At 41.1% G+C, this 24447-nt stretch overlaps 7 non-coding genes across 7 annotated transcripts; all 7 read left to right on the top strand.

The window, feature by feature from the left end:
• Positions 1–6612: 6612 nt before the first annotated feature.
• Positions 6613–6685, top strand: trnar-ccu (transfer RNA arginine (anticodon CCU)). The gene has a single exon. It is a non-coding gene; the product is annotated as a tRNA-Arg (tRNA).
• Positions 6686–9113: 2428 nt separating this feature from the next.
• Positions 9114–9186, top strand: trnar-ccu (transfer RNA arginine (anticodon CCU)). The gene has a single exon. It is a non-coding gene; the product is annotated as a tRNA-Arg (tRNA).
• Positions 9187–10784: 1598 nt separating this feature from the next.
• Positions 10785–10857, top strand: trnar-ccu (transfer RNA arginine (anticodon CCU)). The gene has a single exon. It is a non-coding gene; the product is annotated as a tRNA-Arg (tRNA).
• Positions 10858–16266: 5409 nt separating this feature from the next.
• trnar-ccu (transfer RNA arginine (anticodon CCU)) lies at positions 16267–16339 on the top strand. The gene has a single exon. It is a non-coding gene; the product is annotated as a tRNA-Arg (tRNA).
• Positions 16340–19572: 3233 nt separating this feature from the next.
• trnar-ccu (transfer RNA arginine (anticodon CCU)) lies at positions 19573–19645 on the top strand. Its single transcript has one exon. It is a non-coding gene; the product is annotated as a tRNA-Arg (tRNA).
• A 1039-nt stretch (positions 19646–20684) lies between these two features.
• On the top strand, positions 20685–20757 carry trnar-ccu (transfer RNA arginine (anticodon CCU)). The gene has a single exon. It is a non-coding gene; the product is annotated as a tRNA-Arg (tRNA).
• Positions 20758–22704: 1947 nt separating this feature from the next.
• trnar-ccu (transfer RNA arginine (anticodon CCU)) lies at positions 22705–22777 on the top strand. The gene has a single exon. It is a non-coding gene; the product is annotated as a tRNA-Arg (tRNA).
• Positions 22778–24447: the final 1670 nt, after the last annotated feature.

Here is a 24447-nt window from a genome sequence, read left to right as displayed (position 1 = left end):
ATAACACATGTTCAGAATTCTCTAAAATACTTTTTACAAAACAAGTTTTACCACTATTAGATGGCCCTGCGATTAAGGCCAAAAATGGTAGTTGCAACCAGGGGTAAAAACCTTCTACAGCAGTCATTATATCTTAAGCTTTAAGACACACTGGCTTGTAACATACAGTGCCTTGCGAAAGTATTCGGCCCCCTTGAACGTTGCGACCTTTTGCCACATTTCAGGCTTCAAACATAAAGATATAAAACTGTATTTTTTTGTGAAGAATCAACAACAAGTGGGACACAATCATGAAGTGGAACGACATTTATTGGATATTTCAAACTTTTTTAACAAATCAAAAACTGAAAAATTGGGTGTGCAAAATTATTCATCCCCCTTAAGTTAATACTTTGTAGCGCCACCTTTTGCTGCGATTACAGCTGTAAGTCGCTTGGGGTATGTCTCTATCAGTTTCGCACATCGAGAGACTGAAATTTTTCCCATTCCTCCTTGCAAAACAGCTCAAGCTCAGTGAGGTTGGATGGAGAGCATTTGTGAACAGAAGTTTTCAGTTCTTTCCACAGATTCTCGATTGGATTCAGGTCTGGACTTTGACTTGGCCATTCTAACACCTGGATATGTTTATTTTTGAACCATTCCATTGTAGATTTTGCTTTATGTTTTGGATCATTGTCTTGTTGGAAGACAAATCTCCATCCCAGTCTCAGGTCTTTTGCAGACTCCATCAGGTTTTCTTCCAGAATGGTCCTGTATTTGGCTCCATCCATCTTCCCATCAATTTTAACCATCTTCCCTGTCCCTGCTGAAGAAAAGCAGGCCCAAACCATGATGCTGCCACCACCATGTTTGACAGTGGGTATGGTGTGTTCAGGGTGATGAGCTGTGTTGCTTTTACGCCAAACATAGCGTTTTGCATTGTTGCCAAAAAGTTAAATTTTGGTTTCATCTGACCAGAGCACCTTCTTCCACATGTTTGGTGTGTCTCCCAGGTGACTTGTGGCAAACTTTAAACGACACTTTTTATGGATATCTTTAAGAAATGGCTTTCTTCTTGCCACTCTTCCATAAAGGCCAGATTTGTGCAATATATGGACAGAGTCTCCCACCTCAGCTGTAGATCTCTCCAGTTCATCCAGAGTGATCATGGGCCTCTTGGCTGCATCTCTGATCAGTCTTCTCCTTGTATGAGCTGAAAGTTTAGAGGGACAGCCAGGTCTTGGTAGATTTGCAGTGGTCTGATACTCCTTCCATTTCAATATTATCGCTTGCACAGTGCTCCTTGGGATGTTTAAAGCTTGGGAATTCTTTTTGTATCCAAATCTGGCTTTAAACTTCTTCACAACAGTATCTCGGACCTGCCTGGAGTGTTCCTTGTTCTTCATGATGCTCTCTGCGCTTTTAACGGACCTCTGAGACTATCACAGTGCAGGTGCATTTATACGGAGACTTGATTACACACAGGTGGATTGTATTTATCATCATTAGTCATTTAGGTCAACATTGGATCATTCAGAGATCCTCACTGAACTTCTGGAGAGAGTTTGCTACACTGAAAGTAAAGGGGCTGAATAATTTTGCACGCCCAATGTTTCAGTTTTTGATTTGTTAAAAAAGTCGTTCCACTTCATGATTGTGTCCCACTTGTTGTTGATTCTTCACAAAAAATACAGTTTTATATCTTTATGTTTTAAGCCAGAAATGTGGCAAAAGGTCGCAAAGTTCAAGGGGGCCGAATACTTTCGCAAGGCACTGTAAGTCAGTAGCCAAATGGCAATGTGGTCCCATCAGGCAAAAGCAGTCTCTTGTCATAGACTACTCAGAATATTTTACCTAGTGTGGCATTCCTTAGATGGAAGCCCTTTTTATCCCTAACAATTTTTTTGAAGGAGCTCAAAATCTACAAGTCACTATTCCTGTCGTTTACGAACCCCTCGACCAAGCATGTGATTGATTCCAAGTTTACATGTGGGGTATTTTCATAGTTTTGAGTCATGCCTTTGGCTTTCAACACCACATGATTGTCTTTAGTCCTAAAAGCATAGCTTTTGGGACCATAGGAGGACATTTCTGTGATATGGTCACCATCTTCAAGTTCACTCGGTTAACCACCCAGATAGTTGCTGAGTGGGGAGTTCCAGTCACCCTGTTTGCTTACAGAGACCCCAGAGTCTGTGTCGTGGTGAAGAACCCGCCTCTGAAGCTGCTCCATGAGGGTGTACAGTTCAAGTCAGCCATAGGCCGTGGTAAATGCTGCAAGAAACACATTTGCATTGTCCGGGGGTAAAACCCACTTCTTGTTGCGCCTCCATTGCACCAGGGCAATGTCTTGACCCAAGAATGAAAAATGTGAATTTTCGTATTGGTCCAAAAAAACAAATTCCAAAAATTATTTGCGGTCTTTAATGATCGACGTTGTTAGCATATTACATCTCTGCGATAATTTGCCCCAAAGTGATTTCAAAGTATAATTTGGACATTTATTTTGGTTTTCTTGACCTCTATTCTGTCAGGGTCAAGAAGTATGACTTCTCTGTCATGATATTCTTGAATGACCTGAATGTACCTGTCCTACCACTTTTCACCCTTGAAAGTCATGGTAGATACAAAAATATGCAAATGAACCACCGATTGCTGATTTGTCTCAAAATCATAGAAGACGTATTTCTCTGAATGTTCATCTTCATCCAAGGTCTGAATATAACACTTGTGTGGCACTTCTTGACTCTGGCTTCCTAATCCATGGATTGTGAGATCTAGTCTTTTCTGAAGTGGCTGAAAGCAGAGTGGCGCAGCTGACGTGTGCTGGGTCCGAAACCTAGAGGTTGATGGATCAAAAACATTTTCTGCAAACCAGCTTCTTTTGCATTGAAGTGCGAACAAATATTTAAAAACATGCGTAGTTTCATTCCATGTGTAAGTGCCATTATACATTTTTTTACCTCTTCCATCAGTTCGTATTGGTCAGATTGATTACAAAGAACCCCAGTGGCCTAAGACACTGGCCTCCTCAGCAATGGATTGTGAGATCTAGTCTTGTCTGAAGTGGCTGAAAGCAGAGTGGCGCAGCAGAAGAATGCTGGGCCAAGAACCAAGAGGTTGATGCATTTAAAGCATTTTCTGCTAACAAGCTTTTTAGCATTGAAGTGCGAACAAATATTTAAAAACATGCGTAGTTTCATTCCATGTGTAAGTGCCATTATACATTTTTTTTACCTCTTCCATCAGTTCGTATTGGTCAGATTGATTACAAAGAACCCCAGTGGCCTAAGACACTGGCCTCCTCAGCAATGGATCGTGAGATCTCGTCTTTTCTGAAGTGGCTGAAAGCAGAGTGGCGCAGCGGAAGAATGCTGGGCCAAGAACCAAGAGGTTGATGCATTTAAAGCATTTTCTGCTAACAAGCTTTTTTGAGCATTGAAGTGCGAACAAATATTTAAAAACATGCGTAGTTTCATTCCATGTGTAAGTGCCATTATACATTTTTTTACCTCTTCCATCAGTTCGTATTGGTCAGATTGATTACAAAGAACCCCAGTGGCCTAAGACACTGGCCTCCTCAGCAATGGATCGTGAAAACTAGTTTTTTCTGAAGAGGCTGAAAACAGAGTGGCGCAGCGGAAGAATGCTGGGCCAAGAACCAAGAGGTTGATGCATTTAAAGCATTTTCTGCTAACAAGCTTCTTTTAGCATTGAAGTGCGAACAAATATTTAAAAACATGCGTAGTTTCATTCCATGTGTAAGTTCCATTATACATTTTTTTTACCTCTTCCATCAGTTCGTATTGGTCAGATTGATTACAAAGAACCCCAGTGGCCTAAGACACTGGCCTCCTAAGCCATGAATTGTGAAATCTAGTTTTTTCTGAAGTGGTTGAAGGCAGAGTGGCGCAGTGTAAGTGTACTGTGCCCAGAAGTCAATGGATCGAAACCATCATCTGCTAACCAGTCAGTTTTAAAAAATGAAACGCGAACATAAATAAGAAAGCGGAATTTCATGGGCATGTGTAAATGCCATCCATTACACATTGTTTTTGCTGCTTCTATCAGCTCGTACTGGTTGTGAAAAACTATGAATTGCCCCAGTGGCCTAATGGATAAGGCACTGGCCTCCTAAGCCAGGAATTGTGGGTTCAAGTCCCATCTGGAGTGGTAGAAACATAATTGTGCATTGGAAGTGTGCTGGGTCCAGAAACCTAGAGGTTGATGGATCAAAAAACATTTTCTGCAAAACCAGCTTTTTTAGCATTGAAGTGCGAACAAATATTTAAAAACATGCGTAGTTTCATTCCATGTGTAAGTGCCATTATACATTTTTTTTACCTCTTCCATCAGTTCGTATTGGTCAGATTGATTACAAAGAACCCCAGTGGCCTAAGACACTGGCCTCCTAAGCCATGGATTGTGAGATCTCGTCTTTTCTGAAGAGGCTGAAAACAGAGTGGCGCAGCAGAAGAATGCTGGGCCAAGAACCAAGAGGTTGATGCATTTAAAGCATTTTCTGCTAACAAGCTTTTTTTAGCATTGAAGTGCGAACAAATATTTAAAAACATGCGTAGTTTCATTCCATGTGTAAGTTCCATTATAATTTTTTTTTACCTCTTCCATCAGTTCGTATTGGTCAGATTGATTACAAAGAACCCCAGTGGCCTAAGACACTGGCCTCCTAAGCCATGAATTGTGAAAACTAGTTTTTTCTGAAGAGGCTGAAAGCAGAGTGGCGCAGTGTAAGTGTACTGGGCCAAGAAGTCAATGGATCGAAAATCATCTGCTAACCAGTCAGTTTTAAAAAATGAAACGCGAACATAAATAAAAAGCGGAATTTCATGGGCATGTGTAAATGCCATCCATTACACATTGTTTTTGCTGCTTCTATCAGCTCGTACTGGTTGCAGAAAACTACAAAGCCCCAGTGGCCTAATGGATACGGCACTGGCCTCCTAAGCCAGGAATTGTGGGTTCAAGTCCCATCTGAGGTGGTAGAAACATAATTGTGCATTGGAAGTGTGCTGGGTCCAGAAACCTGGAGGTTGATGGATCAAGAAACATTTTCTGCAAAACCAGCTTTTTTAGCATTGAAGTGCGAACAAATATTTAAAAACATGCGTAGTTTCATTCCATGTGTAAGTGCCATTATACATTTTTTTACCTCTTCCATCAGTTCGTATTTGTCAGATTGATTACAAAGAACCCCAGTGGCCTAAGACACTGGCCTCCTAAGCCATGAATTGTGAAAACTAGTTTTTTCTGAAGAGGCTGAAAACAGAGTGGCGCAGCAGAAGAATGCTGGGCCAAGAACCAAGAGGTTGATGCATTTAAAGCATTTTCTGCTAACAAGCTTTTTTGAGCATTGAAGTGCGAACAAATATTTAAAAACATGCGTAGTTTCATTCCATGTGTAAGTGCCATTATACATTTTTTTTACCTCTTCCATCAGTTCGTATTGGTCAGATTGATTACAAAGAACCCCAGTGGCCTAAGACACTGGCCTCCTAAGCCATGAATTGTGAAAACTAGTTTTTTCTGAAGTGGTTGAAGGCAGAGTGGCGCAGTGTAAGTGTACTGTGCCCATAGAACCCAGAAGTCAATGGATCGAAACCATCATCTGCTAACCAGTCAGTCGAAAAATTTTCTGCTAAAAAATGAAACGCGAACATAAATAAAAAAGCGGAATTTCATGGGCATGTGTAAATGCCATCCATTACACATTGTTTTTGCTGCTTCTATCAGCTCGTACTGGTTGTGAAAAACTAAGATTGCCCCAGTGGCCTAATGGATAAGGCACTGGCCTCCTAAGCCAGGAATTGTGGGTTCAAGTCCCATCTGAAGTGGTAGAAACAGTGTTACATTTTTTTTATCCATCAGTTGTGCATTGGAAGTGTGCTGGGTCCAGAAACCTAGAGGTTGATGGATCAAAAAACATTTTCTGCAAAACCAGCTTTTTTAGCATTGAAGTGCGAACAAATATTTAAAAACATGCGTAGTTTCATTCCATGTGTAAGTGCCATTATACATTTTTTTTACCTCTTCCATCAGTTCGTATTTGTCAGATTGATTACAAAGAACCCCAGTGGCCTAAGACACTGGACTCCTAAGCCATGGATTGTGAGATCTCGTCTTTTCTGAAGTGGCTGAAAGCAGAGTGGCGCAGCGGAAGAATGCTGGGCCAAGAACCAAGAGGTTGATGCATTTAAAGCATTTTCTGCTAACAAGCTTTTTTAGCATTGAAGTGCGAACAAATATTTAAAAACATGCGTAGTTTCATTCCATGTGTAAGTTCCATTATACATTTTTTTTTACCTCTTCCATCAGTTCGTATTGGTCAGATTGATTACAAAGAACCCCAGTGGCCTAAGACACTGGCCTCCTAAGCCATGAATTGTGAAAACTAGTTTTTTCTGAAGTGGTTGAAGGCAGAGTGGCGCAGTGTAAGTGTACTGTGCCCAGAAGTCAATGGATCGAAACCATCATCTGCTAACCAGTCAGTTTTAAAAAATGAAACGCGAACATAAATAAGAAAGCGGAATTTCATGGGCATGTGTAAATGCCATCCATTACACATTGTTTTTGCTGCTTCTATCAGCTCGTACTGGTTGTGAAAAACTATGAATTGCCCCAGTGGCCTAATGGATAAGGCACTGGCCTCCTAAGCCAGGAATTGTGGGTTCAAGTCCCATCTGGGGTGGTAGAAACATAATTGTGCATTGGAAGTGTGCTGGGTCCAGAAACCTGGAGGTTGATGGATCAAGAAACATTTTCTGCAAAACCAGCTTTTTTAGCATTGAAGTGCGAACAAATATTTAAAAACATGCGTAGTTTCATTCCATGTGTAAGTGCCATTATACATTTTTTTTACCTCTTCCATCAGTTCGTATTTGTCAGATTGATTACAAAGAACCCCAGTGGCCTAAGACACTGGCCTCCTAAGCAATGGATTGTGAGATCTCGTCTTTTCTGAAGTGGCTGAAAGCAGAGTGGCGCAGCGGAAGAATGCTGGGCCAAGAACCAAGAGGTTGATGCATTTAAAGCATTTTCTGCTAACAAGCTTTTTTAGCATTGAAGTGCGAACAAATATTTAAAAACATGCGTAGTTTCATTCCATGTGTAAGTGCCATTATACATTTTTTTTACCTCTTCCATCAGTTCGTATTGGTCAGATTGATTACAAAGAACCCCAGTGGCCTAAGACACTGGCCTCCTCAGCAATGGATTGTGAGATATAGTCTTTTCTGAAGTGACTGAAAGCAGAGTGGCGCAGCGGAAGAATGCTGGGCCAAGAACCAAGAGGTTAATGCATTTAAAGCATTTTCTGCTAACAAGCTTTTTTTAGCATTGAAGTGCGAACAAATATTTAAAAACATGCGTAGTTTCATTCCATGTGTAAGTGCCATTATACATTTTTTTTACCTCTTCCATCAGTTCGTATTGGTCAGATTGATTACAAAGAACCCCAGTGGCCTAAGACACTGGACTCCTAAGCCATGGATTGTGAGATCTCGTCTTTTCTGAAGAGGCTGAAAACAGAGTGGCGCAGCAGAAGAATGCTGGGCCAAGAACCAAGAGGTTGATGCATTTAAAGCATTTTCTGCTAACAAGCTTTTTTTAGCATTGAAGTGCGAACAAATATTTAAAAACATGCGTAGTTTCATTCCATGTGTAAGTTCCATTATACATTTTTTTTACCTCTTCCATCAGTTCGTATTGGTCAGATTGATTACAAAGAACCCCAGTGGCCTAAGACACTGGCCTCCTAAGCCATGAATTGTGAAATCTAGTTTTTTCTGAAGTGGTGGAAAGCAGAGTGGCGCAGTGGATGTGTACTGGGCCCATAACCCAGAAGTCAATGGATCGAAACCATCATCTGCTAACCAGTCAGTTTTAAAAAATGAAACGCGAACATAAATAAGAAAGCGGAATTTCATGGGCATGTGTAAATGCCATCCATTACACATTGTTTTTGCTGCTTCTATCAGCTCGTACTGGTTGTGAAAAACTATGAATTGCCCCAGTGGCCTAATGGATAAGGCACTGGCCTCCTAAGCCAGGAATTGTGGGTTCAAGTCCCATCTGGTGTGGTAGAAACATAGTTGTGCATTGGAAGTGTGCTGGGTCCAGAAACCTAGAGGTTGATGGATCAAGAAACATTTTCTGCAAAACCAGCTTTTTTAGCATTGAAGTGCGAACAAATATTTAAAAACATGCGTAGTTTCATTCCATGTGTAAGTGCCATTATACATTTTTTTACCTCTTCCATCAGTTCGTATTTGTCAGATTGATTACAAAGAACCCCAGTGGCCTAAGACACTGGCCTCCTAAGCAATGGATTGTGAGATCTAGTCTTTTCTGAAGTGGCTGAAAGCAGAGTGGCGCAGCGGAAGAATGCTGGGCCAAGAACCAAGAGGTTAATGCATTTAAAGCATTTTCTGCTAACAAGCTTTTTTAGCATTGAAGTGCGAACAAATATTTAAAAACATGCGTAGTTTCATTCCATGTGAAAGTGCCATTATACATTTTTTTTACCTCTTCCATCAGTTCGTATTGGTCAGATTGATTACAAAGAACCCCAGTGGCCTAAGACACTGGCCTCCTCAGCAATGGATTGTGAGATCTAGTCTTTTCTGAAGTGGCTGAAAGCAGAGTGGCGCAGCGGAAGAATGCTGGGCCAAGAACCAAGAGGTTGATGCATTTAAAGCATTTTCTGCTAACAAGCTTTTTTAGCATTGAAGTGCGAACAAATATTTAAAAACATGCGTAGTTTCATTCCATGTGTAAGTGCCATTATACATTTTTTTTACCTCTTCCATCAGTTCGTATTGGTCAGATTGATTACAAAGAACCCCAGTGGCCTAAGACACTGGCCTCCTAAGCCATGAATTGTGAAATCTAGTTTTTTCTGAAGTGGTGAAAGCAGAGTGGCGCAATGGAAGTGTACTGGGCCAATAACCCAGAGGTCAATGGATCGAAAACATCCTCTGCTAACCAGTCAGTTTAAAAAAATGAAACGCGAACATAAATAATAAAGCAGAATTTCATGGGCATGTGTCAATGCCGTCGATTACACATTGTTTTTGCTGCTTCTATCAGCTCGTACTGGTTGTGAAAATCTATGAATTTCCCCAGTGGCCTAATGGATAAGGCTCTGGCCTCCTAAGCCAGGTATTGTGGGTTCAAGTCCCATCTGGGGTGGTTGAAACATAGTTGTGCATTGGAAGAGTGCTGGGTCCATAAACCTAGAGGTTGATGGATCAAGAAACATTTTCTGCAAAACCACCTTTTTTAGCATTGAAGTGCGAACAAATATTTAAAAACATGCGTAGTTTCATTCCATGTGAAAGTGCCATTATACATTTTTTTTACCTCTTCCATCAGTTCGTATTGGTCAGATTGATTACAAAGAACCCCAGTGGCCTAAGACACTGGCCTCCTCAGCAATGGATTGTGAGATCTAGTCTTTTTTCTGAAGTGGCTGAAAGCAGAGTGGCGCAGCGGAAGAATGCTGGGCCAAGAACCAAGAGGTTGATGGATTTAAAGCATTTTCTGCTAACAAGCTTTTTTAGCATTGAAGTGAAGTGCGAACAAATATTTAAAAACATGCGTAGTTTCATTCCATGTGTAAGTGCCATTATACATTTTTTTTACCTCTTCCATCAGTTCGTATTGGTCAGATTGATTACAAAGAACCCCAGTGGCCTAAGACACTGGCCTCCTAAGCAATGGATTGTGAGATCTAGTTTTTTCTGAAGTGGCTGAAAGCAGAGTGGCGCAGCGGAAGAATGCTGGGCCAAGAACCAAGAGGTTGATGCATTTAAAGCATTTTCTGCTAACAAGCTTTTTTAGCATTGAAGTGCGAACAAATATTTAAAAACATGCGTAGTTTATTCCATGTGTAAGTGCCATTATACATTTTTTTTACCTCTTCCATCAGTTCGTATTGGTCAGATTGATTACAAAGAACCCCAGTGGCCTAAGACACTGGACTCCTAAGCCATGGATTGTGAGATCTCGTCTTTTCTGAAGAGGCTGAAAACAGAGTGGCGCAGCAGAAGAATGCTGGGCCAAGAACCAAGAGGTTGATGCATTTAAAGCATTTTCTGCTAACAAGCTTTTTTAGCATTGAAGTGCGAACAAATATTTAAAAACATGCGTAGTTTCATTCCATGTGTAAGTGCCATTATACATTTTTTTTACCTCTTCCATCAGTTCGTATTGGTCAGATTGATTACAAAGAACCCCAGTGGCCTAAGACACTGGCCTCCTCAGCAATGGATCGTGAGATCTCGTCTTTTCTGAAGTGGCTGAAAGCAGAGTGGCGCAGCGGAAGAATGCTGGGCCAAGAACCAAGAGGTTGATGCATTTAAAGCATTTTCTGCTAACAAGCTTTTTTTAGCATTGAAGTGCGAACAAATATTTAAAAACATGCGTAGTTTCATTCCATGTGTAAGTTCCATTATACATTTTTTTTACCTCTTCCATCAGTTCGTATTGGTCAGATTGATTACAAAGAACCCCAGTGGCCTAAGACACTGGCCTCCTAAGACATGAATTGTGAAATCTAGTTTTTTCTGAAGTGGTGGAAAGCAGAGTGGCGCAGTGGAAGTATGCTGGGCCAAGAACCCAGAGGTTAATGGATCAAAAGCATTTTCTGCTAACCAGTCAGTTTAAAAAAATGAAACGCGAACATAAATAATAAAGCGGAATTTCATGGGTCATGTGTCAATGCCGTCGATTACACATTGTTTTTGCTGTTTCTATCAGCTCGTACTGGTTGTGAAAAACTACGAATTGCCCCAGTGGCCTAATGGATAAGGCACTGGCCTCCTAAGCCAGGGATTGTGGGTTCAAGTCCCATCTGGTGTGGTTGAAACATAGTTGTGCATTGGAAGAGTGCTGGGTCCATAAACCTAGAGGTTGATGGATCAAGAAACATTTTCTGCAAAACCAGCTTTTTTAGCATTGAAGTGCGAACAAATATTTAAAAACATGCGTAGTTTCATTCCATGTGTAAGTGCCATTATACATTTTTTTTACCTCTTCCATCAGTTCGTATTGGTCAGATTGATTACAAAGAACCCCAGTGGCCTAAGACACTGGCCTCCTCAGCAATGGATTGTGAGATCTAGTTTTTTCTGAAGTGGCTGAAAGCAGAGTGGCGCAGCGGAAGTATGCTGGGCCAAGAACCCAGAGGTTAATGGATCAAAAGCATTTTCTGCTAACAAGCTTTTTTTAGCATTGAAGTGCGAACAAATATTTAAAAACATGCGTAGTTTCATTCCATGTGTAAGTGCCATTATACATTTTTTTTACCTCTTCCATCAGTTCGTATTGGTCAGATTGATTACAAAGAACCCCAGTGGCCTAAGACACTGGCCTCCTAAGCCATGGATTGTGAGATCTAGTTTTTTCTGAAGAGGCTGAAAACAGAGTGGCGCAGCAGAAGAATGCTGGGCCAAGAACCAAGAGGTTGATGCATTTAAAGCATTTTCTGCTAACAAGCTTTTTTGAGCATTGAAGTGCGAACAAATATTTAAAAACATGCGTAGTTTCATTCCATGTGTAAGTGCCATTATACATTTTTTTTACCTCTTCCATCAGTTCGTATTGGTCAGATTGATTACAAAGAACCCCAGTGGCCTAAGACACTGGCCTCCTAAGCCAATGGATTGTGAGATCTAGTCTTTTCTGAAGTGGCTGAAAGCAGAGTGGCGCAGCGGAAGAATGCTGGGCCAAGAACCAAGAGGTTGATGCAGGTTAATGGAAAAAAGCATTTTCTGCTAACAAGCTTTTTTTAGCATTGAAGTGCGAACAAATATTTAAAAACATGCGTAGTTTCATTCCATGTGTAAGTGCCATTATACATTTTTTTTACCTCTTCCATCAGTTCGTATTGGTCAGATTGATTACAAAGAACCCCAGTGGCCTAAGACACTGGACTCCTAAGCCATGGATTGTGAGATCTCGTCTTTTCTGAAGTGGCTGAAAGCAGAGTGGCGCAGCGGAAGAATGCTGGGCCAAGAACCAAGAGGTTGATGCATTTAAAGCATTTTCTGCTAACAAGCTTTTTTTAGCATTGAAGTGCGAACAAATATTTAAAAACATGCGTAGTTTCATTCCATGTGTAAGTGCCATTATACATTTTTTTTACCTCTTCCATCAGTTCGTATTGGTCAGATTGATTACAAAGAACCCCAGTGGCCTAAGACACTGGCCTCCTAAGCCATGGATTGTGAAAACTAGTTTTTTCTGAAGAGGCTGAAAACAGAGTGGCGCAGCAGAAGAATGCTGGGCCAAGAACCAAGAGGTTGATGCATTTAAAGCATTTTCTGCTAACAAGCTTTTTTGAGCATTGAAGTGCGAACAAATATTTAAAAACATGCGTAGTTTCATTCCATGTGTAAGTGCCATTATACATTTTTTTTACCTCTTCCATCAGTTCGTATTGGTCAGATTGATTACAAAGAACCCCAGTGGCCTAAGACACTGGCCTCCTCAGCAATGGATTGTGAGATCTCAAGTCTTTTCTGAAGTGGCTGAAAGCAGAGTGGCGCAGCGGAAGAATGCTGGGCCAAGAACCAAGAGGTTGATGGATCAAAAAACATTTTATGCTAACAAGCTTTTTTAGCATTGAAGTGCAAACAAATATTTAAAAACATGCGTAGTTTCATTCCATGTGTAAGTGCCATTATACATTTTTTTTACCTCTTCCATCAGTTCGTATTGGTCAGATTGATTACAAAGAACCCCAGTGGCCTAAGACACTGGCCTCCTAAGCCATGGATTGTGAGATCTAGTTTTTCTGAAGTGGCTGAAAGCAGAGTGGCGCAGCGGAAGAATGCTGGGCCAAGAACCCAGAGGTTGATGGATTTAAAGCATTTTCTGCTAACAAGCTTTTTTAGCATTGAAGTGCGAACAAATATTTAAAAACATGCGTAGTTTCATTCCATGTGTAAGTGCCATTATACATTTTTTTTTTTACCTCTTCCATCAGTTCGTATTGGTCAGATTGATTACAAAGAACCCCAGTGGCCTAAGACACTGGCCTCCTAAGCCATGGATTGTGAGATCTAGTTTTTCTGAAGTGGCTGAAAGCAGAGTGGCGCAGCGGAAGAATGCTGGGCCAAGAACCAAGAGGTTGATGCATTTAAAGCATTTTCTGCTAACAAGCTTTTTTAGCATTGAAGTGCATTGAACAAATATTTAAAAACATGCGTAGTTTCATTCCATGTGTAAGTGCCATTATACATTTTTTTTACCTCTTCCATCAGTTCGTATTGGTCAGATTGATTACAAAGAACCCCAGTGGCCTAAGACACTGGCCTCCTCAGCAATGGATTGTGAGATCTAGTCTTTTCTGAAGTGGCTGAAAGCAGAGTGGCGCAGCGGAAGAATGCTGGGCCAAGAACCCAAGAGTTTAATGGATTTAAAGCATTTTCTGCTAACAAGCTTTTTTAGCATTGAAGTGCGAACAAATATTTAAAAACATGCGTAGTTTCATTCCATGAGTAAGTGCCATTATACAATTTTTTTACCTCTTCCATCAGTTCGTATTTGTCAGATTGATTACAAAGAACCCCAGTGGCCTAAGACACTGGACTCCTAAGCCATGGATTGTGAGATCTCGTCTTTTCTGAAGTGGCTGAAAGCAGAGTGGCGCAGCGGAAGAATGCTGGGCCAAGAACCAAGAGGTTGATGCATTTAAAGCATTTTCTGCTAACAAGCATTTTTTAGCATTGAAGTGCGAACAAATATTTAAAAACATGCGTAGTTTCATTCCATGTGTAAGTGCCATTATACATTTTTTTTTTACCTCTTCCATCAGTTCGTATTGGTCAGATTGATTACAAAGAACCCCAGTGGCCTAAGACACTGGCCTCCTAAGCCATGAATTGTGAAATCTAGTTTTTTCTGAAGTGGTTGAAAGCAGAGTGGCGCAGTGGAAGTGTACTGGGCCAATAACCCAGAGGTCAATGGATCGAAAACATCCTCTGCTAACCAGTCAGTTTAAAAAAATGAAACGCGAACATAAATAATAAAGCGGAATTTCATGGGCATGTGTCAATGCCGTCTATTACACATTGTTTTTGCTGCTTCTATCAGCTCGTACTGGTTGTGAAAAACTATGAATTGCCCCAGTGGCCTAATGGATAAGGCACGGGCCTCCTAAGCCAGGAATTGTGGGTTCAAGTCCCATCTGGGGTGGTTGAAACATAGTTGTGCATTGGAAGAGTGCTGGGTCCATGATCAAATAACATTCTCTGCAAAACCAGCTTTTTTAGCATTGAAGTGCTAACAAATATTTAAAAACATGCCTAGTTTCATTCCATGTGTAAGTGTCATTATACATTTTTTTTACCTCTTCCATCAGTTCGTATTGGTCAGATTGATTACAAAGAACCCCAGTGGCCTAAGACACTGGCCTCCTCAGCAATGGATTGTGAGATCTAGTCTTTTTCTGAAGTGGCTGAAAGCAGAGTGGCGCAGCGGAAGAATGCTGGGCCAAGAACCAAGAGGTTGATGCATTAAAGCATTTTCTGCTAACAAGCTTTTTAGCATTGAAGTGCGAACAAATATTTAAAAACATGCGTAGTTTCATTCCATGTGTAAGTGCCATTATACATTTTTTTTACCTCTTCCATCAGTTCGTATTGGTCAGATTGATTACAAAGAACCCCAGTGGCCTAAGACACTGGCCTCCTCAGCAATGGATTGTGAGATCTAGTCTTTTCTGAAGTGGCTGAAAGCAGAGTGGCGCAGCGGAAGAATGCTGGGCCAAGAACCAAGAGGTTGATGCATTTAAAGCATTTTCTGCTAACAAGCTTTTTTAGCATTGAAGTGCGAACAAATATTTAAAAACATGCGTAGTTTCATTCCATGTGTAAGTGCCATTATACATTTTTTTTACCTCTTCCATCAGTTCGTATTGGTCAGATTGATTACATTGAACCCCAGTGGCCTAAGACACTGGCCTCCTAAGCCATGAATTGCTAGTTTTTTCTGAAGTGGTGAAAGCACTGGTACTCCTGCCAATAACCCAGAAGTCAATGGATCGAAACCATCATCTGCTAACCAGTCAGTTTAAAAAAATCGCGAACATAAATTTCTGAATTTCATGGCATGAAATGCCATCCATTACACATTGTTTTTGCTGCTTCTATCAGCTCGTACTGGTTGTGAAAAACTATGAATTGCCCCAGTGGCCTAATGGATAAGGCACTGGCCTCCTAAGCCAGGAATTGTGGGTTCAAGTCCCATCTAAAGAAACATTGTTGTGCTGGGTCCAGAAACCTAGAGGTTGATGGCATTTTCTGCAAAACCAGCTTTTTTAGCATTGAAGTGCGAACAAATATTTAAAAACATGCGTAGTTTCATTCCATGTGTAAGTGCCATTATACATTTTTTTACCTCTTCCATCAGTTCGTATTTGTCAGATTGATTACAAAGAACCCCAGTGGCCTAAGACACTGGCCTCCTCAGCAATGGATCGTGAGATCTCGTCTTTTCTGAAGTGGCTGAAAGCAGAGTGTCGCAGCGGAAGAATGCTGGGCCAAGAACCAGAGGTTGATGGATCAAAAGCATTTTCTGCTAACAAGCTTTTTTTAGCATTGAAGTGCGAACAAATATTTAAAAACATGCGTAGTTTCATTCCATGTGTAAGTGCCATTATACATTTTTTTTACCTCTTCCATCAGTTCGTATTGGTCAGATTGATTACAAAGAACCCCAGTGGCCTAAGACACTGGACTCCTAAGCCATGGATTGTGAGATCTCGTCTTTTCTGAAGAGGCTGAAAGCAGAGTGGCGCAGCGGAAGAATGCTAGGCCAAGAACCAAGAGGTTGATGCATTTAAAGCATTTTCTGCTAACAAGCTTTTTTAGCATTGAAGTGCGAACAAATATTTAAAAACATGCGTAGTTTCATTCCATGTGTAAGTGCCATTATACATTTTTTTTACCTCTTCCATCAGTTCGTATTGGTCAGATTGATTACAAAGAACCCCAGTGGCCTAAGACACTGGCCTCCTAAGCCATGAATTGTGAAATCTAGTTTTTTCTGAAGTGGTTGAAAGCAGAGTGGCGCAGTGTAAGTGTACTGGGCCAATAACCCAGGTCAATGGATCGAAACCATCATCTGCTAACCAGTCAGTTTAAAAAAATGAAACGCGAACATAAATAATAAAGCGGAATTTCATGGGCATGTGTAAATGCCGTCCATTACACATTGTTTTTGCTGCTTCTATCAGCTCGTACTGTTTGTGAAAAACTATGAATTGCCCCAGTGGCCTAATGGATAAGGCACTGGCCTCCTAAGCCAGGAATTGTGGGTTCAAGTCCCATCTGGGGTGGTTGAACATAGTTGTGCATTGGAAGAGTGCTGGGTCCATAAACCTAGAGGTTGATGGATCAAAAAACATTTTCTGCAAAACCAGCTTTTTTAGCATTGAAGTGCGAACAAATATTTAAAAACATGCGTAGTTTCATTCCATGTGTAAGTGCCATTATACATTTTTTTTACCTCTTCCATCAGTTCGTATTGGTCAGATTGATTACAAAGAACCCCAGTGGCCTAAGACACTGGCCTCCTAAGCCAATGGATTGTGAGATCTAGTCTTTTCTGAAGTGGCTGAAAGCAGAGTGGCGCAGCGGAAGAATGCTGGGCCAAGAACCAGAGGTTGATGATTTAAAGCATTTTCTGCTAACAAGCTTTTTTAGCATTGAAGTGCGAACAAATATTTAAAAACATGCGTAGTTTCATTCCATGTGTAAGTGCCATTATACATTTTTTTTACCTCTTCCATCAGTTCGTATTGGTCAGATTGATTACAAAGAACCCCAGTGGCCTAAGACACTGGCCTCCTCAAGCAATGGATTGTGAGATCTCGTCTTTTCTGAAGAGGCTGAAAGCAGAGTGGCGCAGCGGAAGAATGCTGGGCCAAGAACCAAGAGGTTGATGCATTTAAAGCATTTTCTGCTAACAAGCTTTTTTTAGCATTGAAGTGCGAACAAATATTTAAAAACATGCGTAGTTTCATTCCATGTGTAAGTGCCATTATACATTTTTTTTACCTCTTCCATCAGTTCGTATTGGTCAGATTGATTACAAAGAACCCCAGTGGCCTAAGACACTGGCCTCCTAAGCCATGAATTGTGAAATCTAGTTTTTTCTGAAGTGGTGGAAAGCAGAGTGGCGCAGTGGATGTGTACTGGGCCAATAACCCAGAGGTCAATGGATCGAAACCATCATCTGCTAACCAGTCAGTTTAAAAAAATGAAACGCGAACATAAATAAGAAAGCGGAATTTCATGGGCATGTGTAAATGCCATCTATTACACATTGTTTTTGCTGCTTCTATCAGCTCGTACTGGTTGTGAAAAGTTATGAATTGACCCAGTGGCCTAATGGATAAGGCACTGGCCTCCTAAGCCAGGAATTGTGGGTTCAAGTCCCATCTGGGGTGGTTGAAACATAGTTGTGCATTGGAAGTGTGCTGGGTCCAGAAACCTAGAGGTTGATGGATCAAAAAACATTTTATGCAAAACCAGCTTATTTAGCATTGAAGTGCGAACAAATATTTAAAAACATGCGTAGTTTCATTCCATGTGTAAGTGCCATTATACATTTTTTTTACCTCTTCCATCAGTTCGTATTGGTCAGATTGATTACAAAGAACCCCAGTGGCCTAAGACACTGGCCTCCTCAGCAATGGATCGTGAGATCTCGTCTTTTCTGAAGTGGCTGAAAGCAGAGTGGCGCAGCGGAAGAATGCTGGGCCAAGAACCAAGAGGTTGATGCATTTAAAGCATTTTCTGCTAACAAGCTTTTTTGAGCATTGAAGTGCGAACAAATATTTAAAACATGCGTAGTTTCATTCCATGTGTAAGTTCCATTATAATTTTTTTTTACCTCTTCCATCAGTTCGTATTGGTCAGATTGATTACAAAGAACCCCAGTGGCCTAAGACACTGGCCTCCTCAGCAATGGATCGTGAGATCTCGTCTTTTCTGAAGTGGCTGAAAGCAGAGTGTCGCAGCGGAAGAATGCTGGGCCAAGAACCAAGAGGTTGATGCATTTAAAGCATTTTCTGCTAACAAGCTTTTTTTAGCATTGAAGTGCGAACAAATATTTAAAAACATGCGTAGTTTCATTCCATGTGTAAGTGCCATTATACATTTTTTTTACCTCTTCCATCAGTTCGTATTGGTCAGATTGATTACAAAGAACCCCAGTGGCCTAAGACACTGGCCTCCTAAGCCATGAATTGTGAAATCTAGTTTTTTCTGAAGTGGTGAAAGCAGAGTGGCGCAGTGTAAGTGTACTGGGCCCATAACCCAGAGGTCAATGGATCGAAACCATCATCTGCTAACCAGTCAGTTTAAAAAAATGTAACGGGAACATAAATAAGAAAGCGGAATTTCATGGGCATGTGTAAATGCCATCCATTACACATTGTTTTTGCTGCTTCTATCCGCTCGTACTGGTTGCAAAAAAACTATGAATTGCCCCAGTGGCCTAATGGATAAGGCACTGGCCTCCTAAGCCAGGAATTGTGGGTTCAAGTCCCATCTGGAGTGGTAGAAACATAATTGTGCATTGGAAGTGTGCTGGGTGAAACCTAGAGGTTGATGGATCAAAAAACATTTTCTGCAAAACCAGCTTTTTTAGCATTGAAGTGCGAACAAATATTTAAAAACATGCGTAGTTTCATTCCTTGTGTAAGTGCCATTATACATTTTTTTTACCTCTTCCATCAGTTCGTATTTGTCAGATTGATTACAAAGAACCCCAGTGGCCTAAGACACTGGCCTCCTCAGCAATGGATCGTGAGATCTCGTCTTTTCTGAAGTGGCTGAAAGCAGAGCGGAAGAATGCTGGGCCAAGAACCCAGAGGTTAATGGATAAAGCATTTTCTGCTAACAAGCTTTTTTAGCATTGAAGTGCGAACAAATATTTAAAAACATGCGTAGTTTCATTCCATGTGTAAGTGCCATTATACATTTTTTTTACCTCTTCCATCAGTTCGTATTGGTCAGATTGATTACAAAGAACCCCAGTGGCCTAAGACACTGGCCTCCTCAGCAATGGATCGTGAGATCTCGTCTTTTCTGAAGTGGCTGAAAGCAGAGTGGCGCAGCGGAAGAATGCTGGGCCAAGAACCAAGAGGTTGATGCATTTAAAGCATTTTCTGCTAACAAGCTTTTTTAGCATTGAAGTGCGAACAAATATTTAAAAACATGCGTAGTTTCATTCCATGTGTAAGTGCCATTATACATTTTTTTTACCTCTTCCATCAGTTCGTATTGGTCAGATTGATTACAAAGAACCCCAGTGGCCTAAGACACTGGCCTCCTAAGCCATGAATTGTGAAATCTAGTTTTTTCTGAAGTGGTGAAAGCAGAGTGGCGCAGTGAAGTGTACTTGCCAATAACCCAGAAGTCAATGGGAAAACATCCTCTGCTAACCAGTCAGTTTAAAAAAATGAAACGCGAACATAAATAATAAAGCGGAATTTCATGGGCATGTGTAAATGCCATCCATTACACATTGTTTTTGCTGCTTCTATCAGCTCGTACCAAGATTGCCCCAGTGGCCTAATGGATAAGGCACTGGCCTCCTAAGCCAGGGATTGTGGGTTCAAGTCCCATCTGGGGTGGTTGAAACATAGTTGTGCATTGGAAGAGTGCTGGGTCCATAAACCTAGAGGTTGATGGATCAAGAAACATTTTCTGCAAAACCACCTTTTTTAGCATTGAAGTGCGAACAAATATTTAAAAACATGCGTAGTTTCATTCCATGTGTAAGTGCCATTATACATTTTTTTACCTCTTCCATCAGTTCGTATTTGTCAGATTGATTACAAAGAACCCCAGTGGCCTAAGACACTGGCCTCCTAAGCCATGAATTGTGAAAACTAGTTTTTTCTGAAGAGGCTGAAAACAGAGTGGCGCAGCAGAAGAATGCTGGGCCAAGAACCAAGAGGTTAATGGATCAAAAGCATTTTCTGCTAACAAGCTTTTTTAGCATTGAAGTGCGAACAAATTTTTAAAAACATGCGTAGTTTCATTCCATGTGTAAGTGCCATTATACATTTTTTTTTACCTCTTCCATCAGTTCGTATTGGTCAGATTGATTACAAAGAACCCCAGTGGCCTAAGACACTGGCCTCCTAAGCCATGGATTGTGAGATCTCGTCTTTTCTGAAGTGGCTGAAAGCAGAGTGGCGCAGCGGAAGAATGCTGGGCCAAGAACCAAGAGGTTGATGCATTTAAAGCATTTTCTGCTAACAAGCTTTTTTTAGCATTGAAGTGCGAACAAATATTTAAAAACATGCGTAGTTTCATTCCATGTGTAAGTTCCATTATAATTTTTTTTTACCTCTTCCATCAGTTCGTATTGGTCAGATTGATTACAAAGAACCCCAGTGGCCTAAGACACTGGCCTCCTAAGCCATGAATTGTGAAATCTAGTTTTTTCTGAAGTGGTGAAGGCAGAGTGGCGCAGTGAAGTGTACTGGGCCAATAACCCAGAAGTCAATGGATCGAAAACATCATCTGCTAACCAGTCAGTTTAAAAAAATGAAACGCGAACATAAATAATAAAGCGGAATTTCATGGGCATGTGTAAATGCCGTCCATTACACATTGTTTTTGCTGCTTCTATCAGCTCGTACTGGTTGTGAAAAGCTATGAATTGCCCCAGTGGCCTAATGGATAAGGCTCTGGCCTCCTAAGCCAGGAATTGTGGGTTCAAGTCCCATCTGGGGTGGTTGAAACATAGTTGTGCATTGGAAGAGTGCTGGGTCCATAAACCTAGAGGTTGATGGATCAAAAACATTTTCTGCAACCAGCTTTTTTAGCATTGAAGTGCGAACAAATATTTAAAAACATGCGTAGTTTCATTCCATGTGTAAGTGCCATTATACATTTTTTTTACCTCTTCCATCAGTTCGTATTGGTCAGATTGATTACAAAGAACCCCAGTGGCCTAAGACACTGGCCTCCTCAGCAATGGATTGTGAGATCTAGTCTTTTCTGAAGTGGCTGAAAGCAGAGTGGCGCAGCGGAAGAATGCTGGGCCAAGAACCCAGAGGTTAATGGATTTAAAGCATTTTCTGCTAACAAGCTTTTTTAGCATTGAAGTGCGAACAAATATTTAAAAACATGCGTAGTTTCATTCCATGTGTAAGTGCCATTATACATTTTTTTTACCTCTTCCATCAGTTCGTATTGGTCAGATTGATTACAAAGAACCCCAGTGGCCTAAGACACTGGACTCCTAAGCCATGGATTGTGAGATCTCGTCTTTTCTGAAGTGGCTGAAAGCAGAGTGGGCAGCAGTTTCATTCCTGTAAGTGCCAATACAACCATCAGATTGGTCAGATTGATACAAAGAACCCCAGTGGCCTAAGACACTGGCTACGGTCCCCTGAAAGAAGCTGGGCCAAGAACCAAGAGGTTGATGCATTTAAAGCATTTTCTGCTAACAAGCTTTTTTAGCATTGAAGTGCGAACAAATATTTAAAAACATGCGTAGTTTCATTCCATGTGTAAGTGCCATTATACATTTTTTTTACCTCTTCCATCAGTTCGTATTGGTCAGATTGATTACAAAGAACCCCAGTGGCCTAAGACACTGGCCTCCTCAGCAATGGATTGTGAGATCTAGTCTTGTCTGAAGTGGCTGAAAGCAGAGTGGCGCAGCGGAAGAATGCTGGGCCAAGAACCAAGAGGTTGATGCATTTAAAGCATTTTCTGCTAACAAGCTTTTTTTAGCATTGAAGTGCGAACAAATATTTAAAAACATGCCAAGTTTCATTCCATGTGTAAGTGCCATTATACATTTTTTTTACCTCTTCCATCAGTTCGTATTGGTCAGATTGATTACAAAGAACCCCAGTGGCCTAAGACACTGGACTACTAAGCCATGGATTGTGAGATCTCGTCTTTTCTGAAGAGGCTGAAAGCAGAGTGGCGCAGCGGAAGAATGCTAGGCCAAGAACCAAGAGGTTGATGCATTTAAAGCATTTTCTGCTAACAAGCTTTTTTTAGCATCGAAGTGCGAACAAATATTTAAAAACATGCCTAGTTTCATTCCATGTGTAAGTGCCATTATACATTTTTTTTACCTCTTCCATCAGTTCGTATTGGTCAGATTGATTACAAAGAACCCCAGTGGCCTAAGACACTGGCCTCCTCAGCAATGGATTGTGAGATCTAGTCTTGTCTGAAGTGGCTGAAAGCAGAGTGGCGCAGCGGAAGAATGCTGGGCCAAGAACCAAGAGGTTGATGCATTTAAAGCATTTTCTGCTAACAAGCTTTTTTGAGCATTGAAGTGCGAACAAATATTTAAAAACATGCGTAGTTTCATTCCATGTGTAAGTGCCATTATACATTTTTTTTACCTCTTCCATCAGTTCGTATTGGTCAGATTGATTACAAAGAACCCCAGTGGCCTAAGACACTGGACTCCTAAGCCATGAATTGTGAAAACTAGTTTTTCTGAAGTGGTGCAGAGTGGCGCAGTGTAAGTGTACTGTGCCAATAACCCAGAGGTCAATGGATCGAAACCATCATCTGCTAACCAGTCAGTTTAAAAAAATGAAACGCGAACATAAATGAAAGCGGAATTTCATGGGCATGTGTAAATGCCGTCGATTACACATTGTTTTTGCTGTTTCTATCAGCTCGTACTGGTTGTGAAAAACTACGAATTGCCCCAGTGGCCTAATGGATAAGGCACTGGCCTCCTAAGCCAGGGATTGTGGGTTCAAGTCCCATCTGGGGTTGTTGAAACATAGTTGTGCATTGGAAGAGTGCTGGGTCCATAAACCCAGAGGTTAATGGATCAAAAGCATTTTCTGCAAAACCACCTTTTTTAGCATTGAAGTGCGAACAAATATTTAAAAACATGCGTAGTTTCATTCCATGTGAAAGTGCCATTATACATTTTTTTTACCTCTTCCATCAGTTCGTATTGGTCAGATTGATTACAAAGAACCCCAGTGGCCTAAGACACTGGCCTCCTCAGCAATGGATTGTGAGATCTAGTCTTGTCTGAAGTGGCTGAAAGCAGAGTGGCGCAGCGGAAGAATGCTGGGCCAAGAACCCAGAGGTTAATGGATTAAAGCATTTTCTGCTAACAAGCTTTTTTAGCATTGAAGTGTGAACAAATATTTAAAAACATGCGTAGTTTCATTCCATGTGTAAGTGCCATTATACATTTTTTTTACGTCTTCCATCAGTTCGTATTGGTCAGATTGATTACAAAGAACCCCAGTGGCCAAAGACACTGGCCTCCTAAGCCATGAATTGTGAGATCTAGTCTTGTCAGAAGTGATTGAAAGCAGAGTGGCGCAGTGGAAGTGTACTGGGCCAAGAACCCAGAGGTCAATGGATCGAAACCATTCTGCTAACCAGTCAGTTTAAAAAAATGACGCGCGAACATAAATAAAAAAGCTGAATTTCATGGGCATGTGTAAATGCCATCCATTACACATTTTTGTTTTTGCTGCTTCTATCAGCTCGTACTGGTTGTGAAAAACTAAGAATTGCCCCAGTGGCCTAATGGATAAGGCACTGGCCTCCTAAGCCAGGAATTGTGGGTTCAAGTCCCATCTGGGTGGTTGAAACATAAGTTGTGCATTGGAAGTGTGCTGGGTCCAAAACCCAGAGGTTGATGGATCAAAGCATTTTCTGCAAAACAAGCTTTTTTAGCATTGAAGTGCGAACAAATATTTAAAAACATGCGTAGTTTCATTCCATGTGTAAGTGCCATTATACATTTTTTTTACCTCTTCCATCAGTTCGTATTGGTCAGATTGATTACAAAGAACCCCAGTGGCCTAAGACACTGGCCTCCTAAGCAATGGATTGTGAGATCTAGTCTTTTCTGAAGTGGCTGAAAGCAGAGTGGCGCAGCGGAAGAATGCTGGGCCAAGAACCAAGAGGTTGATGCATTTAAAGCATTTTCTGCTAACAAGCTTTTTTAGCATTGAAGTGCGAACAAATATTTAAAAACATGCGTAGTTTCATTCCATGTGTAAGTGCCATTATACATTTTTTTTACCTCTTCCATCAGTTCGTATTGGTCAGATTGATTACAAAGAACCCCAGTGGCCTAAGACACTGGCCTCCTAAGCCATGGATTGTGAAATCTAGTTTTTCTGAAGTGGCTGAAAGCAGAGTGGCGCAGTGGAAGTGTACTGGGCCAATAACCCAGAAGTCAATGGAGAAAACATCCTCTGCTAACCAGTCAGTTTAAAAAAATGAAACGCGAACATAAATAATAAAGCGGAATTTCATGGGCATGTGTCAATGCCGTCCATTACACATTGTTTTTGCTGCTTCTATCAGCTCGTACTGGTTGTGAAAAACTATGAATTGCCCCAGTGGCCTAATGGATAAGGCACTGGCCTCCTAAGCCAGGAATTGTGGGTTCAGTCCCATCTGGGGTGGT

Source organism: Oncorhynchus masou, chromosome 6 (assembly GCF_036934945.1).
Source record: "Oncorhynchus masou masou isolate Uvic2021 chromosome 6, UVic_Omas_1.1, whole genome shotgun sequence".
Lineage (NCBI taxonomy): Eukaryota > Metazoa > Chordata > Actinopteri > Salmoniformes > Salmonidae > Oncorhynchus > Oncorhynchus masou.
Note: the sequence above shows the minus strand (reverse complement) of the source record. Positions and strands in the feature narration are given on the sequence as shown.